General features: G+C 41.7%; 1 long non-coding RNA gene across 1 annotated transcript in view; it reads right to left on the bottom strand.

Moving 5' to 3' along the window:
* Positions 1–10,308, bottom strand: part of LOC123938850 — a 70,145-nt gene extending 59,837 nt beyond the window's left edge. The window contains exon 1 of the long non-coding RNA XR_006817784.1: positions 10,112–10,308. This is a non-coding gene — a long non-coding RNA (uncharacterized LOC123938850). The remainder of the gene's footprint in view (positions 1–10,111) is intronic.
* Between the last annotated feature and the right edge of the window lie 11,509 nt (positions 10,309–21,817).

Here is a 21,817-nt window from a genome sequence, read left to right as displayed (position 1 = left end):
TCAGTATTGACTTGTGCAAACCCCAAAATGGATATTTTCTTCCAAACAAAGGAGAAGTGTCCTATCTTCTACCAGTCAATACGAAGTCACTGAATTTACCGTGTAGCCAGAAAGGTAGGTAAGCGTTGTGAGATTCAAAACAAATGTTCAATGTACAGACATTGGATGTTGAGAAAAATATAGTAATCTTGAAGGCAGTAGACGAACTTTCTATGGCCTCCCCAGGTACACCAAGGTAGCACTTTCTGGGAATTAATGAACCTCCCACACCTGCCCCATCCATCTTGCCCCTCCAGAATGTGAGCGTCTGAATGGGTAGAATTCTGCTGCTTACTCAGAATAAGATCCTAGAGGCATCATAGAGTGTCTGGCACATAATAGATCCTAAAAATTTTGTTGACTAAAGGAACCATATAAATAAAGTTATATAAAAAGTTACGATTGGGATGGTGATGATTGGCCTTTGTTCTTTATATGTACGTCAAATATGCAACCATATATTATTCAGTAAAGTTGAGGCTGTTGTTTTTTACTTTCACAGGGCCCCATAATTCTGCCGTCCTGAAAACACACATTGTAGGCCTTATACAAAATCTTGAGATGTTTATCTGTGGGAGTAGTCAACCTAAGGGGACCTAGGGCAATTTTGGGAGGCCGTCTTTATTGCCACCTTCATAGTAAGAGAGAGTATGCTTTTTGAGACGGGAGAGTGTTGATAATGAAATGGTGGGAGAGAGGCCGCATTCTTTGCTGACTTCTTTTTTTTTTTTTTTTTTTTTTAAAGATTTTATTTATTTATTTGACAGATAGAGATCACAAGTAGGGAGAGAGGCAGGCAGAGAGAGAGAGAGAGGAGGAAGCAGGCTCCCTGCCAAGCAGAGAGCCCGATGCGGGACTCGATCCCAGGACCCTGAGATCATGACCTGAGCTGAAGGCAGCAGCTTAAACCACTGAGCCACCCAGGCGCCCCTCTTTGCTGACTTCTAATGATTAGCAGTAAAGACAGTTAAAGTTCAAGGGTGTTCGTTCCCTCTGAGGCAGAGTTTTCCCCTCAGGGCAATCTTTGCTTTTTTGTGAAACCAAACTACCTAATTGGTATCGTCCTCTGAAAATGCCCCAGACGGGGTCCCTGGAGCCTTGTCTAAGTATCTAGGGCCCCCAGCTATCTAGTAATAATGGGGACGAGAGGAGAATAAATTATCATTAAAGAATCATTGTCCTCCAAAGCCGGCAGTTTTGGCAATTGAAAACATCAAAATGTGCTAGGTCATTTAATAATTCACTTCCTGAAGTGCAATCAAATTCTAATTGAAAAGTATGTTCTAATTAGCACTATGTGGGAAACTTAAAATAGAACCATACTTCTAAAGGTAATCTGAGAACTGCTAGCTTTAGTTTCATTGAACAGTTTTCCCTTCATCTCCATACCTTGTAGTTCATATAGATTTTATGAAGATAACTATTCTTGTAAATCTGTTGTAGGGTTTCTCCCCACCCCCGCAGGCTTTGTTCACTCTCAGAATTCAGACGCCTGACTCTGGAACAGAAAGTGAACATGCGTTCTTTGCAGATGACTCTTACTTATACATATGGCTGTTATGTTGTACATTTTAAACATTATATTTAATGCAGCGAATTCAAGTGCTTTCCGTATGGGATGTTTTTCCTTCAATTCCTTGCGGGTTAGTTCCTCCTCTTGTATCCTGTAACATTGAGGGGAATACTAATAGGTCAGAGCATAACCACTTATTAGCTTCAAGTTAAGACTCTTTTGGCTGCAAGTAATACCCAGCCAGCTTAAACGAGTAGGGCAAATACTGCCTCATTAAAGGGAAGTCCAGAGCCAGGGAAAATTTTAAGTGTGGTCAGCAGCCCAATAATGTCACCAAAGCCTTAGGTTCGTTCTTTCTTTCTCTCTTCTCTCCTAAATTCAATGTCGGCTTCATTCAAAACTGTTTCCTCTTGTAGTACCAAGAAGGTTGACACTTTTAAGCAGCCTTTATTTTTTCTTATTCTTGTCCAGCAGGAGAGGGAAAGAGAGAAAGGTTGCCCACAGGCAAGGTCTTTGCTGTCAGCCTGGATGGGCCATCTCCTGCCCCAGACCAGTTATAATTGTCAAGTCAAAGTGGTTAGCTTCAGTGATCAGTATGGTGGCCACTAGCCACACATGGCTGCTGAGTGCTTGAAATGAGGCTAGTCCTAGATGATATGTGCTATAAGTGAAAAAAATATACTGGATTTTAAAGACTTAATATGAATAATATACATATCTTGTTAATCATTTCTGTGTTGATTATATGGCGACTGTAACATTTTAGATATGTTGGATAAATAAAATACATAATGAAAATATATATTTAATTTCTTTTTACTTTTTAAAAATTTTTTTTAAAAATTTCTGCCAGAAAAATTTGAAAGTATATGTATGCCTGTCTGTATTTCTGTTGAAAAGTGTGAGCTAACCAAACAGGATTTGCTCTGGAGTGGGGAGTCAATGTACATACTTAAACAAAATTTAGGGTTTTCTTAGAAAGAGGGAGAATTGGTGTTGATTAGACAAGGGTATGGTTTACTACATCTGGAGAACTGTTTCTTTAATTTCTTTCTTGCTAGTTTTATTCTAATTTCTAATGGCTGGCTGGAGGGTGTGGAAAAATCAGTATCTACATATGAGATTCCTTTGGGACAGGACAGTTTTCTCTAAGCATGCCCAACCTACAGCCACTGTACTATCCAGGTATTTTGAGATACCAAAGATTTTAAATACCCTTCCTGATTTTTCCTGCAAATGCACTTACAACTGAGAACAAAGCCGGATTGATCTCCCCGGTCTGATTTCTTTCTCTTCTAGTATGTAGCCCTAAAAAATTTTGTTTCATATTCAGTACTTTATTCTGTTAGTAAAATTATACATAACGGCAGCACCAAAGATGCTGTGAGGGACAGAAGAGCCTTCAGTGGATGTTGCTTACTGATTTTCTACTTGGTGCCACTTCTCTTTCTCCTCTTTTGTTTTCTGTCTTACTCTTAGGGGTATAAAGATTCTTTTTAACATTGACCTTACTGTGAAGTTAGTCCTGTCTCTGTTTGACAGCTAATCTTACAATTGTTCTAAGAACAAGGATTCAAAAGGATCTGAGAGTGATCCAGAGGACTGTAGAAATGAGTAAAGAAAAATCAGCGTGAATTCTCTACAAAGTATATGTTACGGTCAGGATACCCAGTCGTAAAGTGAAGGGTCTTCCTTTAAGAAAAGTTTTCCCTCTCTCTTTGTTCAAGATGCTGATTTGCAAGTGTGTGAACAGTGCTGCTTTAGGGATAATGGTTCCTGTCCTCCTGGACTTTTACAAATGGAGAAGCATTAGCAAAATGAAGAAACTCACTGTCTGGGGATCAGTGAACCATCTGGTTTCTCCTAATCTACTGGTGGGAGACTGGACTGGAAGGGGTGGTCTGGAGAAAGCCATGAGTGCCAAGCTCAGGATATCAGTGGGTGGTATGCAGCAAGGGTGACAAGGTAGGAATATTCTTATTGTGGAGGCGGGTTGTGGAGCAGAGAGACTGATGAATTTGGAGGCTTTGGGAAATAGGCCAAGCCATGACACCTTAGAATCACTGACGTATGGGGTTCCTGGGTGGCTCAGTGGGTTAGGCGTCTGCCTTTGGCTCAGCAGAGGGTCTGCTTCTGCCTCTGCCTCTACCCCTGCCCTTGCTTGTGCTCATAGACTTATGACTCATCCCTAGAGTTTCTGATTTAATGGTTGTCTAGGGGAGAATTGGAAAATCTAGATTTCTAACAAGTTCCTGGGTGCTGCTGCTATTGCTGGTCTTGGTACCATACTTCGAGAATCACAGGTCTGAGCTAGGGGGTCTCAGCCTTCACAATTCACATTCACATTAGACTCACTTTGGAGAGAGTTTTTAAATGCCAGTGCTCACACTAAACCTCTGGAAAAAAGGTCTAGGGAAAAGCCTAATCACTGATATTTTCTAAGAGTAATTCTATTTGTAGCAAAGTTTGAGAACCGCTCATCTAGATAGTGATTCAGAAATGTGGCAGCTTATCAGAATTACCTAGGGAGCTTAAAGCAAATTCCTGGGCACCATCCCAGCACATTCTGATAAGGAGATCTCGAGTAGGGCCCTGACTTCATGTGCTTACTCATCACAGACTGGTTATTCTGATGCAGCAGATTCTGCACTGGTTTTGGGAACTGCTCGCCTGGAAAGAGAAGTGAAGACATAAATCCTGGAAACAAAGTAGGAGTGGCAATAGCAGAAGTTCCTAGGATTTGCTGACTCATTAGATGGACAGACCAGGGGAAAGGGACTGAAGCCTGGAGGGCAACAATCTACTAAAATTCACAAGACAGCCGTGTATGGCAGTCAGGGTATTGCCATGGATGATGGCTGGTGGCACAAAGGGCGACAATGTGAGTGGAGTACTTTCTTGCCATCAGCCTGGCCTATGCAGACACCCCGTCTTGTTGGACCCCGACAATCAGTGGAGACTAATTCATGCAGATGAAGCCCCAGGAGGCTCAAGTCTCTAACACAAGACAGCAATTACTAATTTTCAATAAGAAGCAGTAATGACCAAGGCCTCCAAGTACTTGTGTTTCCTTCCTGGGCAAATTACATGAGGGAGTCAAATTATGATGAGAAGGTTGCTGGGTAGTTATGAAATCAAAAGCAAAGGAGTTAATGGTATGATTTAAACTACATATGTTATATACATACTTTCATATATGTCATTTGAATGTATGATTCCAATGCTTAAAGGCGTCAGGTTGTGAAAGTGGGTACATCCTTCTCTACAAGTAAATATTAGTGAGACTGACAGCCACACCCCCTGGTAGACAGTTCCTAATGGGCACAGCCAATATTGGCCCAGGTGACTGCCGTGTTCACGGTGTGCTGTCGACAGACTAATACACCTACTATTTCTTTAGATTATGAATACCCTCAATTGGATAAATCACATCTTGCTTACCCATGGAACACTGTGTTTCTGGAGGTGATTTTTTTTTTTAAAGATTTTATTTATTTATTTGACAGACAGAGATCACAAGTAGGCAGAGAGGCAGGCAGAGAGAGACAAGGAAAAAGGCCCCCTGCCGAGCAGAGAGGGCCCAATGTGGGGCTCAATCCCAGGACCATGACCCAAGCTGAAGGCAGAGGCTTTAACCCACTGAACCAGGCAGGTGCCCCTCTGGAGGTGATTTTATACATCTCCTGCCTCAGCAACCGTGTGTTCAGTAGCTTAGCTCTCAGAGGTCATTTCTGTTTTCCTTAATACTTCATTCTGGGGAGATTTCCTCAATTTTACTGTTGCCGCATACAGTTCATTTTTATTCTTTTGACAATGATTGGGCTCTTTTTTATATATTAGAATTAGAGCTAACAATTTAATTAAGAATTCTATGGTATCTTTTCAAAAAACATAATTTACTTCCAGGATTAAAAGAGACATAGATAACCACGAACATGTGAAGCCTTTATAGTCAGCTCATGAGGTCACAGTGGTTGGGTCACTCTTCACCTACTAAGAATGCCCTCAAGGAGCAGGCAGGCAACTGTAATTAGGAGGAAAAGAATCAAGCTCTACAAGTGTGCGTGCCAACCCAAACCTGCAGAAGGATGGCAAGTGTCCCAAAGGTATTTTAGTTCTACGGTTATGTTGCAATGAAGCAGCTCATTGTGAGAGCCCAAAGTAGAACAAAGCACTTTTATCATGCTTGATATAGATAACAAAAGAAATAAATCCAAACTATAGCATTTGGTTGACATTTTTGGGGGTGGGGGCAGAGGTAAGGGTGGTGGAATGATATTTGTTCATATTAGTTGCTTAGTAGCCTAAGGAGCAGCTTTTTGCTGGAGAGGGGAGAAGGTGCAGGTGGGGAAGGCCTCAATCTGCTTTCAATAGGAACAGACAGGATGTGTCTTCTCTGACCTCCTGAGGCTTTCCTCTTTATGTCAGATCTTCTGGGTGGTTGTGCTCAGATTCTTATTTAAATCCAATTAAATCTGAGACTAGAGTAAATACACATGTATATCATCCAGAAGATATTTTTGAAGGATTCTGCATGTAGGCCAGAGCAGCTGTATCTTTTCTATTTAAGAACTGATCTTTTTCTTAGTATCTTTTGTGGGGGGTGGGGGGGGAGGGTGAATTGGCAGTAAATATTGGAGGTTTTAATTTCATGTGAAACTAGAGTATCCATCATTGCCATTTTGGTCTAGGCCAGACTTAGTGTCTTTGAATGTAATCTGATCAGGTCTCTCCTTTTGGGGGCTCCCCATCACCCACAGACTAAAACCTAGCCACCCAGGGGGCCCTCACTTTCCCCCTATGATCTGGTCCCTCCTGGCCTGTCTAGCTTTATACCTACCACTTCTCCTCTCACATAGAATATTCTATCAAATACTTGCTCTTGCAGTTTCCCTAGTTCAGACCTGTTGCACACCTGCATGCTTTATGGCCTTATTTATCTCCACAAAGATTGGAAATTACACAGATTCTGGAGTAAAACTGCCCAGTCTACATTTTGGCTCTGATACTTTGTTAGGGGTATGACCTCAGGCAAATTACCTCACCCCTCTGTGCCTCAGTTTTCTGTTCTCTAAAGCAGAATGATAGTATCTGTCTCACATGGGTATTGTGAGGATTAAATAAATTAACATGTGTAAAATACCCAATACTGTGCCTGGCATATAGGAAGTGCTTAATATGAACTTCCACTTACCCTACACAACTAAGCCTAAACATCATGTCCTGTGGGAGGTCTTATCCGAAAAGCCTTCCCTCTCCTGTGTAAGGAGTTGATTAATTTCCCCATTGTGCCTTATATATTTCCTGTCATTGCATTTATCCTCTCTCAACCCTCAATCCACAACTGCCCCACCCACCTGCATTATCACTATGTGCGCTGGTGTGTGACTGATCCTCGACTAGCGTGTGAGCTTTGGAAATTCCTAATTGTCTCCTACTCCCCAATGAGTAGCACAATAACCAGCGCATGGTGGATGTTTTGTGAGTGTCCACTGGAAGCATAAGGAACCGTGTTTCTGAGATACGGGAACTTCTAAACATTCTTTCATTATCATTGAACACTTTCTAAGTAGAAGATGATTGAAAGCTGCCCTGTTGAGGGCAAGACTTTACAATACTTACACACTCACTTCTTGTCGACATAAATCATAAAAGATCATCAGGCATTACAAGACTTTAACTTACTACAACATTTTCATATTTCATGAACATAGATGAGAAGCATACTGATCAAATGATGACTCAATGTGGAGCATAACCATCCTGAGAATTAGCTGGGTGACCTTGGGCAAACCACGTCATCTCAGTATCATCTGATGAGTAAACTGGGAGCAGTGATGGACTATCTGTACTCCCTACCTCAAGCAAATGTTAGAAAATGAGAGGGTATTTCTCATGGACACTGTGTACACTGATGGTTATAAGGACCTTCTCACCCAGGAGTAATTACACTCCACTTCCCCCTTCTACTCCACCCTGGGGGATATTTGGCAATGTATGGAGATACTTCTGGTTGTTGCAGTTGAGGGGATTATTACTGGTAGAAGCCATGGATGCTGGTGAAAAATCTACAATGTGCAGGAGAGTTCTCAATAATCCCCAAGCAAGAATTATCAGGCCCCAAACGTTGCTAGAGCTGAAGTTGAATAATCCCAATAAGATTCACCGTTTTGTTGCTTAACGTTCAGTTCCATTAATATTTATTCTCGCATTCCAATTGAACAAAACAAAGGATGGCAGTAGTACTTACGTTTTACAAAATATATCTTGGAAACTCATGTGGATTGATGCAATTGTAGCTTTTCAACATGCCATTCTCTGCCACCTTCCTAAACTAGTTGCTATTACTGATCAGAGGCTGTTCTAAGCACTTTACCTGTCTTAATTCATTAAATCCTCACCACAGCCCGGTGAGGTAAGTACTTTATTACCCCTAATTTACAGATAAGGAAACTGAGGCAAAGTATCAGAGCCGGGTTCGAACCCAGTCTTGCTCCGAACATTATGCACAGAACTGGGGTACCACTAAGTCTCTCCACGCTCAGCCCTCCACTGACTTCCTGCTTGAAATGCTGTTTGTAAGCGTGTTTGATTTTCCTTCCCTTACCACCTTTGACAAAGAAATGACTCTGGTTCATGGGGTCTTCTTAGCAGAGGGCCTACTGAGTCTGAGGTATTGGACTGATTAAAGAGGAAAATAGCAACAGCTCGGAGAAGGGGGTAAGAGAAGAAACCTCTCAAGAATTTGGGATCTGCGCCCAGTAATCTATGTAAAAGCACTTTGCAAATGGCAAAGCAGTGGCTTTCAAGCTATAATATATTCAAAATTACCAGGGGAGCTTGTTAAAAATGCTGATTTCCCATCATCACTCTAAGAGCTTCTGATTCAGTAAGTCTGGGAGGTTCCCAGGGATCTGCCTTTTTTTTTTTTTTTTTTAAGATTTTACTTATTTATTTGACAGACAGAGAGAGATCACAAGTAGGCAGCGAGACAGGCAGAGAGAGAGGGGGAAGCAGGCTCCCCGCCGAGCAGAGAGCCCGATGAGGAGCTCGATCCCAAGACCCTGGGATCATGACCTGAGCCAAAGGCAGAGGCTCAAACCCACTGAGCCACCCAGGTGCCCCAGGGATCTGCCTTTTTAACAAGCCCCGGGCTGAGCCTGCTGCAGGGGGTCCAAGCTTACACCTTGAGAAACACTCCGGTACAGCCAGGGCTGGGGGACAAGAGCTAGCTAATCTCAGAAGAAGATCCTGTTTGACCTGCACATTTATTCGAGCCACCTGCATGGGAACTTCCTTGTGCTGTGCTGGTCCCCATAACTGGGGAGCCTCAGTTAGGCCTGGGAGCTTGATTGAGAGGGCAGGGATGAGGAGGACGGAAAGGAGCAGGGCAATTATGAGCACTTCTAGGGAAGTGACTGTTTCTCTGTGCACAGTGAAGGAGCTGTCACTGGAGCCCCTTCTTCCTGCAGTGTCCCCCTAATTGGCTGTTGTAGCTATCATTCTGCCCTGAGGGAGTTTAATAGAAACAAGGAGAAAGAAGAAAAGACATAACTTGGAGCAGGAACAAAAGGGGAGCGGGGCTTATTTCCACCCTCAAGGAAAGAAGCCCTGATTGGTTCCTTTCCCCAGGGTCCTCCCTCACACCAGCCCTGCAACCTTTTCCCCCCTTTTTCTTTTCACCTCACAGGGCCCAATAAACACAAATTGTCTGGGCAGACAGAGCTTTATAATGATCCGGGGAAAATTCTGATGGCCCCAGAATTCTGCCATAAAATAATGTTGTGCTATAGCAAAGTGGTGATGCTTTTAACCTTCTTGCTGAATCTCATTATCTTGGAGATGAACACTAGGCAGATGCCCTTTTACTCTGCGCATCTTTCCAAGAGATCAGTTAAATTATTTCAATTTAAATATCTGAGCATTATATGACATGCATTAACAATACAGGCAATTTACCTTTCACTGAACTAAGTAATTTCAAGTCATTTGAGCAATATAGTGTAGCATGGTGATCAAGACCGCGCAGCTTCAGTCCTAGCCCTGCAAATCACTAGCTGTGTGACCTTGAAGGTTACTTTATATCTCTAAGCCGCAGGTACTAATCTATAAAATTGAGGTAATAATAGGACCTCACTCCCAGCACACACACAAAAACATGTGCACACAACTCTTCAATGTATTGTTGTGACTACCAGATAAGACAATTTGCACGACATATTTTGCCTCATTTACAGCAAACCAGCAATAGTATTTGACTCTGTTGCTTTCAACCTTTTATTTTTCTCCTGAAGTATAAATGTTTGATATTTTAAACTTGATATCTGGACAAAAATTGGAAGACAAGTACAAGGAAAAGAGAAACAATGAAAAAACCCGTTTGCTCTCTATTTGCATTCAGTTTCAAATGCTCATAACACATTGTGAGCAGAACAACAGATGAATTCCATCCAGAGGGAAGTACATATGATTTACAAAGCAGACATAGGAGAAGATAAATCACTCAGTTGCTTACCACACACATTATGAGATATTGAATGTGGATTAGAAGTTTCTTACCAATAGTTTGTCCTCCATTTCTTGAGTGGTTTTATATTTCCGGACTGCAAACAAATGATTATATGTGTGGAAAAAAAAAAAAATATGTAATAGGCTAGAGCACAGTTTCAAGTGAGCCAGAATACCAGGGGCTCTGAAGTTCTGGTATGTTCCCTTAGAGCCCTCTGCATAGGGAAATCTGAGCGTCTTGTTGCTGACAGCCATCTCATTCACATGCCGGTTCCTCCTGGGTACAGCTCTGAGAGCAACAGCCCCAGTCAGTGCAGGTTACTAAGCAACCCATCTCCCCCTGAGGTATACAAGGAGAGCAAGTCTTGATTTTAAAAACAAAAGGAAACCAGAAAGCCCTGCAGAGCAGAGCTAATAATACACCCTCCTCTTCTTTAACTAAATTAACCCTCAAGCTAGTTTACCTTTACCAGACACACAACCTCATGGAAATGGAGTTCGAGAGCATGCTACGATTTTATAAATGAACTTCTAGCGATGTTTTTAATTAATGCCAATAAATGTTATGTTACACTGGAACCTCATATAGTGAATCCTCTTGGGTGCATCATCTCAATCAGGTGCCTAAATGGAAGCTAATTGTCATCTGAGTCATCTAAGCCACAGACTTAGCCACTTTATTTTTGGATTTACAGTTGCTCCGTTATTTTTCATATTATCTAGGTCGTACATACCTAGTACAAAAATTACTAGTTTTGAAGTCGCTAATGCAAAGATGATAAGGAAGAATAGTTGACTGGGTCATTGGAGCTTCTTTTCATAATTCCCAATAGATGTGTATGTGTTTGGGCATTCTCATATAAGCCCTTAGGAGGACATGATGGAACATTTTCTCGCCCTAATTCTCACGCTGATCCGCATTGATCATGCGCTGATTTGTGCAGGCACTAACTGCACCAGACAGCAGAGTGAAGATGCTCAAGAAATGACACAGGGTCCAACCCCTTAAGCAGTATCCTTTTTTACAGAAGAGACAGACTTGGGCATAGATAATGCAAGAGAGGATGGAAAGAGGAACGAGGAAGTTCTTAAAGTTACATCATAATTATGAAACTCACCAACTCCAAATGGAGCTTGAGCTTCAGTATTCTAACCTTTCCTGGGATAGGGTGGGAGAGCAGCTCAGAGGGAGTGTCAGAGATTTAGAACTCCCAAATGGGAACGAGCTTGGGTCTGACAACAACTGGTCTTTTCTAACCTTTCTCACACCACAGCATACATAGAAGGAAAACCATAATTTCATGTTTATGATGCATTGAGGTAAAAGCATTGTGTTCGAAGAGAATGAAGCTCCAGTGACCTGGGTCTTAACTAACTGCTTCCGATGCGCCCCTTAGCATCTACCTACCTTACCACCCCTACCCACATACAAGTGGGTATGTAGCCACAGACCCACTTGGAAGCCCTGCATATTTGAGACATCCTGCTTACGTGGTTTTATCCACCATGGAGCCAGAATCCTCAACATAATATAAAGGAATTATCCCTACCCAGCTAACTATAGTGTGTGTGATGCCGCATGCTTAGGAAGGCAAACTGAGCCGGGATGGAACCCCAACCTGATCACTCACTAGTTTACATGACCTTGGGCAAGTTAGCTCACCTCTCTAAATTTAGAAAAATAACAGGCAGTATCCTCACAAACCATGTTGGGGCTCAAAAGAAAAGGAAGAATGTATATTCCTATGTACAGTCATCAAAAACCCTCCCCTGTTTTGAATCAAGTGGAAACAATGAATAGAAGCTCCTAGTGGGGAAAAAATGCCTCTACATAAAGCTCAGTATTGCCCAATCTGCTCACACATCGTTATCCTAATAAACTGGCTGGTAGGGGGTGCGCTGATTGGAAAGTGGCCATTCATATCGCACCATAATATAGGGTCATAAAACACATGGCCCATTTTTATTTAAAATTATGTTTGGTTCTTTTAGAGTTTTCCCATTAATTTTGATTTTAAAAAATGTCATGTTAAAAAATGGCTTTTGTCGAGAACTGCATTTTTTGATGCCCCCTTAAATTTTGCTCCTGGGGTATCCCTTGCTTCACCCTAGTATTGGTCATGGAAATATGGACCCTGCAGGACGATTATAATTAGGAACAAAGTCTGTAAAATACCTTCACAAAATCGATACTTAAAAATAGTAGGTACCGCTATTGTACAATACCTGTGGAGATCCTGAAGATCTCCACACTGAGAAGCAGCAGTGTGAGAACAGCTTGCGGTTTAGTAAGCGTGTTTGAAAGGATAGGGAGTGAGCTCTAAGATCAGCCTCGAGGTCCTGCTCACCAGGGAAATGTCGATGATTCTTAACCAGAATGTGTGAGGAAAGGGTGTTGGCTCCGGCGGGTTTACTCGTCTCCAGTCCCAGGCACCCTCTTGTGTTCCCCAAGCTGTGTGCCCACCCATCCCTTTAGAGCCTCTTGATTGTACTCAGGTAGTGTTTAGTCTTTGCCTGCACCAAAAAGTCTGTAAATACTGAGTTTACCAATTGACTTTCCTGGAAAGCTCTGATTCACTCCTTTATGTTGAGCAAAATGCTGACAGCCTGCCGAACTGTGCTGAAAGCCTTCTGTCTCTCCAGCTAGGAAACTCTTCTCTCTGGCCCCATATTGATTCTCAATGGGCAGACCTGGGAATTTTGAATCTGCCTTTGGCATCAAGAACAACTTTCTTACAGGAGTCTGACCAAAAGCATTCCCTGTGAGCAGTGCCCTGAGCTGCTTTCTCTAGCAGAAGCTGCAAGGAAGCAACAGCTTTCCTGTTGCCCCACTTCAGCCACCTTGCTGGGAGGGTTGCTTCAGGGAAATTCCCTGTGGGACACATCACCTGCCTCTGCCTCAGAGAATGGATATCCTGGGGTAATTTAATGGCAAACATAATAAAAGAACCAGTAGATAGTTAAATTCCACAAAGGCTGAAAAATTAGCACAGTGACTGCTCCTAACTACCTCCATTTATTCTGGAACTCCGGGAGTCTAGCAGAACAATTCCGTGGTAATTTTGCAATGCATTGCTTCCAGCCCAGGAAGGCAAATAAATAGGTGCTTTCGCTTTTCATTCCCCGAGCTATTTGCAGAGAATGGGGAGAGAGGGGGTTGTAGAAAACACAGCGAACTGTTAAATATTAAAAAAAAAAAAAAAAAAAAAATTAGTCATCAAAAGGCAAAGTGCTTACCGGAGGAAAGACTTGACAGAAAGTAATATCTAGACACAGCACAGGGCTTTCTCACTTCTGATGAGTTTGCAGCCTAAATAGTAAAATGTGCTCTTTCCTAGTCCTTCTTGTTTCCACAGAGACCTCAGCTGACAAACAGCCTGTCACCAACAGTTAGCGCCCTTTGTCTGCCCTGGATGCTGAAGGCTCCGTGAGCAAGGAATGAGCAAATGTGGAATAAATGTTAGCTGCTGATTCCATTCTCACTTGGTACCTTATCTCTCTCACCTGCGAGTCACAAAGGAGCTCTCAGATTTGCTCAATCTGACTCACTTTACACTCTGATTTTTCTTCTACTTCCTCCTCTTTGTGTAACAGAAAGCATGCAGTGCAGGATGCCTCTGTGTTCTTTATTTGCTTGTTTAGAAATTAGTTCAAATTCTCTATTATCTGTTCTCTTTACGAAAGCAGCATATGTCTATAAGCTATTCCAACAATATGGAAATACGGAAAGGAAAACATTAAAAATCACTGATGAGATTATCCAAAAATGACAAGTTAACACGCTGATGTGACTTTGCCTAGATTTTTCCCTGCCTCCCCCTCCTTATTTATTTATTCTCTATCCATTTCCTTCCCCTACTTAAGTTGAGATGCCGCTTACACAGCAAATCTCCGAGTATTCATAGGTGTGTTTCTAGACTCAGTTCGGGTGGTTTAGTTCATATTGATCTCAGAGTCCTGAGGGCTCCACCGAACATTTGCAATGGGATTGAAGACAGAGTGTGTGTGGTGGGTAGGAAGAGGATCCGTCTGCTGTGAGAGCTGGAGGTTCTAGGTCTCCCAGTCCTCCTTTTACCAGACCAGCTTTTATCTTTGCCCAGGAATTAGGGCTTATGTGCAAGATTGTGTTTGCATAAAGAATTATGTGGCAGAAACAAACTAAAACCTCACATACTCTGTTTCCTTTTTCTGTCAGGATATGAGATGTTGCTGTCATGCTTTTGTAGCAGTTATCTTCATGTGATTGCTTTGCTAGGACTGTTTTGAAGCAAGGATGCTTCTGTATGACCTAACATGTATAACTCATATGTGAGTACGGTATGAAATAGAGGTCTTCACCTAATTCCCGAGCCATCCCTGGGCACGAGTGCCTTTTTCTGATGTCTCCTGTTGATGTTTGACTCTGTCCCAGGAAGAGTACAGGTTCTCACAAGGTCAGGGTCCATTCCTGGCTGTTCTCACCATCCACGGGTGCTGTGAGACTGAGACTCAACCCGTGAAGGCCAGAGGGCTCCACAGTGGCTGACCCTGACTTGCTACCCAGCGACTGCTCATCTAGTATTTTTCTTGCTATGGCAACTGCCGCCATGTAAAATGTGGAACTGAGATGCCCCAGCTGCTCTTTGTCTGTCTTTGTGGGATGGGGACAGATGACCACTGTCATTGTTATAGCCTCCTTCCTCACATTCCCACACGCACTAATGAAACCCGTTAGGCTCCTTGAATCATTCCTGCTCCAAGAGTAGCCATTTCCCAGGATTACTGACAGTAGGACGATCTTATCTAGGTAGGAAAAAACCAACCCCATTTCTCTCACCCCAGTGGGGCCTCGCCTCATCACCCAAGAAAGAAAATAACCAAAAAAGCTTTACATTGGTATATCTCACATATTTTGAAGTGGGTTATCTGTCCTACCCACGAAAACTTTGTCACATTCTCTGAGAATTTATTTGTATATTAAATGGTCCGCCTCCCAAAACTTTGCTTTTTCTCTTGACTTCACTAGGGTCTTACTCATTTGCATTCGGTTAATAATTATTTGACTTACTAATGGCACTTATTTGAAGATCTAAAATATATATACCTCTGTCTTTGTAGACTTCCTCATAATTCTAAATCTATTTGGATGGATGTAAAATAGATACTACGAGACAGTAGATGTGGAAAAAGGTAATACTTAGACTTTAAATGAATCACTAATATTTACTCAGTACTTTTAATTATATATGTGGACTATATGACATTTATAATCATGGTTAGAAAGGAAAGGATGAATATATTCTTGGAAGCTAACTTACAACAGGCTTTTGACATATTCTGTTGAATTGATATGACTGTAAAATTAATGCACATATAATTTCTAAAATCCCAATAGTATAATACTGAATAAAGGAAAAATTCTTCATCATTGCTATAAGGGTTAAAGGCAGCAGAAGGATTAAGAATATCTTTCACACACATTCCTTGGTAACTAAAATGTATTTTATACCTTTGTAGGATTATTTCAGTGTGGTTCTGCAAAAACATCTCAGATTGAAGGTCTACATCAAAACCACACACAGTGCTGTAACTTTATCACACAGTTGTGTATCCCCCAGGGCAAAGGGCCACTAATTACTCTTTAATTTTCCCCCTCAGGATTTTCCTGATGAATCTTACTTGTTTAATCTTCACTATAGAATCATTCAGTCAAGACCTGAATTAAACTTTGACTTTACAGGAACAGTCTGTTTGGCAGCAAAGGAAAATGACAATCTTGAAAGGTGTGATCTTTAAATGCAACTCTATTAAATGCTACACACGTTTTGCTTCAGCAAGAATCACCTGAAAGTATTTTGACCTTTAGTGTCTGACATTTGTCCTCATTGTAAATTAGAATTTGCAAACGCGGTTGGTGGTTCGTTCTATTTTTACACTGTTTTTCCCAAGGGAATGTCTGAGAGGCGTGAGCATGCTGTCCTGCTCCATCAGCACCTCATGAAGGTGAAGTGTTATTGGATCACAAGTTGACTGCTGCTCTCCTAATAGGAATCGTATGGTATGAGCTGTTGTGAGGGAAGAGAATAGCCCAGTTGATGTGAGAAAGAGGAAGCAACTTCAAATTACAACTGGGGAGGTGGGCTACTGAAGACTGATTTTGTTTTTCCTGCGGATTACTCTTCATTATTTCTGAAAATGTATTTAAATACACTTATACACACAGTTTCTAGGTGACAAACCAAATTTTCACCCATTCATTCCCCTCCTCTTCTCCTCTACCTATATTCTTTTAAGTTGCTGTAAACAGAGACACATTCAAATTACTCCAGTTATGAGATTTTATTTTAAAGATATAAGTGAAATAAGGAATCTTTCAGCTCTTTGAGGTTACAAGGAGCAGAGAAATTCATGATGGAGTAAAATATAAGGATGCCCACTGAAATAAGAATGACAGAAAAAAATAACAAAAGAGTTTTATATCAGCATATTTGAAAGTGTGGGTTATCAAAAGTGTGCATTTTCTGAGAATTCATTTGCATGTTAAATAATCTGCCTCTCAAAAACTTTCATTTCTCTGTTGACTCTACCATTGTTTTAGTCATTTATATTCAACTAATAAATTGTTTCACTGTGTACAAATAGGAGCTGCCCATTCAGGCCTCAAGGAACTTGAACAAGATCTAAAATGGCTTTCAGGATATGCTTTCTGTTCTCCTATATGGCCCTGGTAGGACTCAAGTTATCTTTGCTTTACTTTTCCTGAGACTACTGAACCTCTTCTGACTAGCTGTTTCTCCTGCTACTCTCTTCGCTTCTAGGCATCTTCTCTCTCTTGGCACATGGTGTCTCCCCATTGCCTTCTTTCTCTGTCTCCCTCATCTCGTGCCACTTTACTCTGCCAAAGCTCTCTGGATATCTGGCATTCAGACTCACCAAGAGAATCTGATTAGTTCAGCCTGTCACTGTTCTTACAGAAAAGCTTTTGTAGTAGCCTTTGTATCAGGCATCAGGCCCCGGCCCAGTTAACTGTGACCAGGGGCAGGGTCACCTGGCAGGGTCCACCATGAGTCTCTATGCCCAAGGAATCCCCTGCAGCTGCTTTTCTCAGAAAAGCGTCACGCATATGACAGGCCTTCAGAGTGGAATGGCTTGGTTAGTATGGGAAAGTTTTCGATTTTTATTCACGCTCACTAAAGAGGTCAACCCTTGTACTGTCACAAATACTGGTCTTGACGTCGGTCACTGAAATAACAGAGTGTCACAGAATGCAGCTCAAATTAGCACATATTGGCATAAAGATTTCTTGGCCCTTACCACTCAAACACATGAGGGAGTGACTCTAGATAAGAAGGTGTAGGTGCTGGTGAGTATGGTATGTATGTGACCTCTGCTTCCCAAGCCATTCCAGGGATGGACATCACCATCAGTGGTTGACTAGGATTTGTGAAGGCCCATCCTTAAGTTCCTTGCTTAGAAGGAACTGCTTCCTCCCTCAAATTTTTTACGAGTAGAGCTTGGAGTTCCCAGTGGGTTTTTCCCATGTGCTCTGAGAACTAAGCCCCTCGACGGCCATGGCATGCCTGAATTCTACCCCTCTTTTGTCTTGAATGCTTGTGATGAAGACCCTGGATGCAGTTGATGCCAGGAGAGGCAGCTGTGCCTCCTGCCAAAAACACCAATGCAGCTGTTTCTGCTGCTGACACTGCCTACCAGACTGAAACCTACCCTGACTGTAGAAAAAGATGTCACCAAGTATAACTGTGCTCAACATTCAGGGCCTGGCATCCAGCAACAGCTGCAGCCAAGTCTACATTCTTAGTGTTGCTGCTTTCATCACCAGTGATGCTGTCACTGCCATCAGTGCCGCTCCTGGTGCCCGTGAGCCTGTTGCCTTGTCCTTTTCACACCCCAGAGAGATCTAAGGGAAAACAGATTTTTTTTTTTCTTTCACTTGTTCTTTTATTGAAATTGTATCCTCCACAAACTCAGTCATGAGTCCATAGGACCTAGGCCAGGGCATACTCTAGGTGACAAATTGTGTTCAGAATCCTCTCTCCCATCCAGTGGCAGTTTGCTGGCTTCCCTCCATTATTTTCATTTCTTTGGTGATGAGTTCTTTCCCACAAGCTTCTTGGTCCCTGTGTATAGGAATAAGATAGGCCTTGGGCATCCCATAATCTCTCTCTCTTTTTCTCTTATCCCATAATCTCTTAATCTACTATAATCTGTGAGTCCCATAGCAGTTGTGGTGGAGGGATTGACAATGCAAAATGATTTTATATTGTTCCAAGTGACCCCAATGGCACAAATCCCTTAAAACTGACTGAATCGCTCCACCATCTGAGGCACCATTAATAAGACCAGGAGTGTTTCTGATTCAGGAAGAGATGATCTGTAGTTGGCAGATAACCAGTGAGGTGGGCTAGTGTAAAAGCCCTCCCCAGCAAGGTTAATACCCAAAAGATCTTCTCTCTTAAAAAGATTGAAAATGAGTTACATTTACAGAGGGAGTGAGCAATTGGAAATGGGAAAATAAGCTGAAGGACACAAAGCTAGAAGAAAAGAAGCAACCGCTAGGAAGTAGAAGTCTAAAGGTAAAAAGAACGTGGGGGGAGGAGTGGCTGACAGGAGTAGCAAAGAAAGAGAATAAACTGCATTTCAAGTATAGTGCAGTTGCTAGGGTGGGTAATGACAGCCAGTAGCCATGAGCTCCTGAGGGGAACACTACCAGAAATTTCCCTTGTGTGAGTCTCTAGAGCTGCTATTGCAAGTACTTGTATTAGAAATGCCAGAGAATAGTTGTCTTTAACAGGAAAATATCTGGGGCACCTGGGTGGCTCAGTTGGTCAAGCTACTGCCTTCGGCTTGTGTCATGATCTCAGGGTCCTGGAATTGAGCCCCACATGGGGTTCTCTGCTCAGCGGGGAGTCTGCTTTTCCCTCTCTCTCTGTGCTTTCTCTCCCTCTTTTGCTCTCTTTCAAATAAGTAAATAAATAAAATCGAGCAAACAAACAGAAAAGTATCTTACACTACTTACACTACTTTTCACTAATGATTTTTCTGAACCAAGAATTGTCACCATAAGGTCTGGCAGTGAAAATAGCTTATGCTGGGGCGCCTGGGTGGCTCAGTGGGTTAAGCCTTTGCCTTCAGCTCAGGTCATGATCTCAGGGTCCTGGGATCGAGCCCCACATCAGGCTCTCTGCATAGCAAGGAGCCTGCTTCCCCCTCTCTGCCTGCCTCTCTGCCTAGTTGTGATCTCTCTCTCTGTTACATAAAGAAATAAAAAATCTTTAAAAAAAAAAAAAAGAAAAAAGAAAATAGCTTATGGGCTTGAATAAGTGAAAAAAGAACTTTGCAGGGAAACCTATCCTCCTGATTTCTGTTGGACACAGCTTTCTGTATAATGTTGAGAGAGTACACACTCTATTTGCTGATTATTGCCTACCTTAAAATTTTAGAAAGTTTCTATCACTAAACTCTTTACTGGGAATTATAGACACTCTTGATTCATAAACATCTTTATCTTCCTAAATTCATGTTCTTGTTTATGATAGTTACTTTAAATGGGAAATTAGAGGAACATCACTTAGTTTCTTTAAAAATAATAATTTTTCTGAAACTATAGAGACTGTGTCTTTTGTGGGGGGAGAAAAAAGCAACAACAATAACGACGACAACGTATTTCTGCTGTCTTTTTATTTCCCCGGAGGGCTATTAAACACTGTGTGGTAGTCTTTTATCAACAGTGTTTATGTTGCATGATTTTGTTTATTTAGATGCTTGTAGAGTGTAAAATTATGGGTTTGGTGGTTTGTAGCTAGAATTTGCTTCCCTACTTCTATCCTTGCTTTTACTTGAAATTTGAATGGTTTGGGAGAGTATGGTTTTGTTTTCTTCTCTAAAGCAGATAAAGAGTATGCAGACTCCCCCAAGGAACTCTCCTCAGATTGATAATTGGAGAAAATTCCTCTCCATTTTGGTGCTGCACAGTTCTCAAGTCAAGTTATATAAAATGAGCACAGCTTGGGTCAGGCAGGGGGTTGGACTTATAGTGCCTATAGCTTTTCCACACTGGACTAGACTAGTTCATGTGCTTGCCCCTCACTTCTTCTAGGAGAGATCCTGTTCTTTTTTTTTTTTTTTTTTTTTTTGAATATAAGAAGCAACCTAGGAAGGTTGATTGGCCCAAAGCTGTGGAGAACATCAATTTTAGTTCATTTTTTTTCTGCATTTTTAGTTTATTTTTTTCTATTTTCAACAAAGTAGAAACTTACTTTGAAAGAAGAATCTAGAGCTGAGTTTTTCACCTCTCTTCCTCTAAATGGGTGTGTTACTATGTGTTCTTGAACAGGGCAACACTCGCTTTTGTCAGCTTTTTAGATTGCTCTCAGCTCATCCTGATTTTGTGACTTCTAGACCTAAATCTTAGGGACTCATGGGAGCTGAAGTCAGTTTGCCTTTCAGAAGTCGTGCATGGAATTATGGTTATTGTCTCTAAATCACGCACAGCTATACATCAGTTATAGTGGTTTTCATTGTTATTTTTGGTGTTTTTTATTTGTTTTTTTGGAGGGTTGGGTAAGTTTTTTTTTTTTTAATTCCTAAATTTTATCTATCTATCTATCTATCTATCTATCTATTTATTTATTTGGCTGCAACTAACAGAAAATCAACTTGAACTAAATCAGGCAACCAAAATAGGAAAGGGAAGTTGTCGCTTCGTGGAAACTAAGGGTTGAAGAAACAAAAAAGATGTGAATGCATCTGGGCCTTAAGTCAACAGGAAACCTTGACCTGGATTTTGTATGGTCTTTCTCATCCTCTCTCTCTCTCTCTATCTCTCCCCCTCCTTCTTCTCATACCTGTGTTCCCCTCTGCTCTTCTCAGGGAGCTGGCTTCATTCTCTTTGACTGCAGACTTACCACTGATACCATTTCCCATTTTATGGTTTCTGTGTGCCAGAGAGGTACTGTGAGTCTCTTCTTTGTTTGGTCGTTAAAACTGCTTAGGGAAAAGCTTTGAATGGCTCAGCTGGGAGAGGTGCCCACGGCTCAACCATTCAAAGAACTAATCAACTGTAACACCTTGTAAGAACTTGGTGGTATCCATGGGAACCACAGGTAAGCTTGGGGAGGGAAAGTGGAAAGGGGGACTAAGTCTCAAAAGGAGGGGAAGAGCAAGGAGGCTTGGCATTCACAGAAAGGAAACAATACACGTCCTTCAGAGAAATCTGGTTTAGTTGTGTGGGTACAAGGATATTCCTTATCTGTATTTCAGTGCGTGAGCTCACATATGTTTGTCACTGCTCCACATCCGATCCCAGGACTGGATTTTTCCCATTGCAAGCATGTGGAAAAATAGGCTTATTTGTGGGTAATTAGTGACACAGATTCTTTTTTGTATTATGAGATAAGTTATACCATAAAATTGAACTTTTATACCAAGTTATTTACCAGAAAGTTGAACTTTTTCCTTCACATACTTGATTGTTGATTGGTTGATTCTGGATCTACCATAAAGTTTGAAATAGCTTAAAAAGAAGGGCGTTTGGACTTCTTCGATGATGTGTGATGTGCCGACAGTAAAACAAATCTTCCACCTAGCCAGTGCTGAAAATAAACTGATTTCAATTGCAGAATCGAAGCATCATCTGAAACCCACACTGCTGCTTTCATAAAACAGCTATTTGACTTACTGCTTATTGTTCAGTTTTTTAACTTTAAAGGTCATGTAAGCATTGTGTAGCCCATGGCTCATCCCATTACTGGGTAAAGG

This window comes from Meles meles, chromosome 3 (assembly GCF_922984935.1).
Source record: "Meles meles chromosome 3, mMelMel3.1 paternal haplotype, whole genome shotgun sequence".
Classification (NCBI taxonomy): domain Eukaryota; kingdom Metazoa; phylum Chordata; class Mammalia; order Carnivora; family Mustelidae; genus Meles; species Meles meles.
This window is presented reverse-complemented; position numbering and strand designations above follow the sequence as displayed.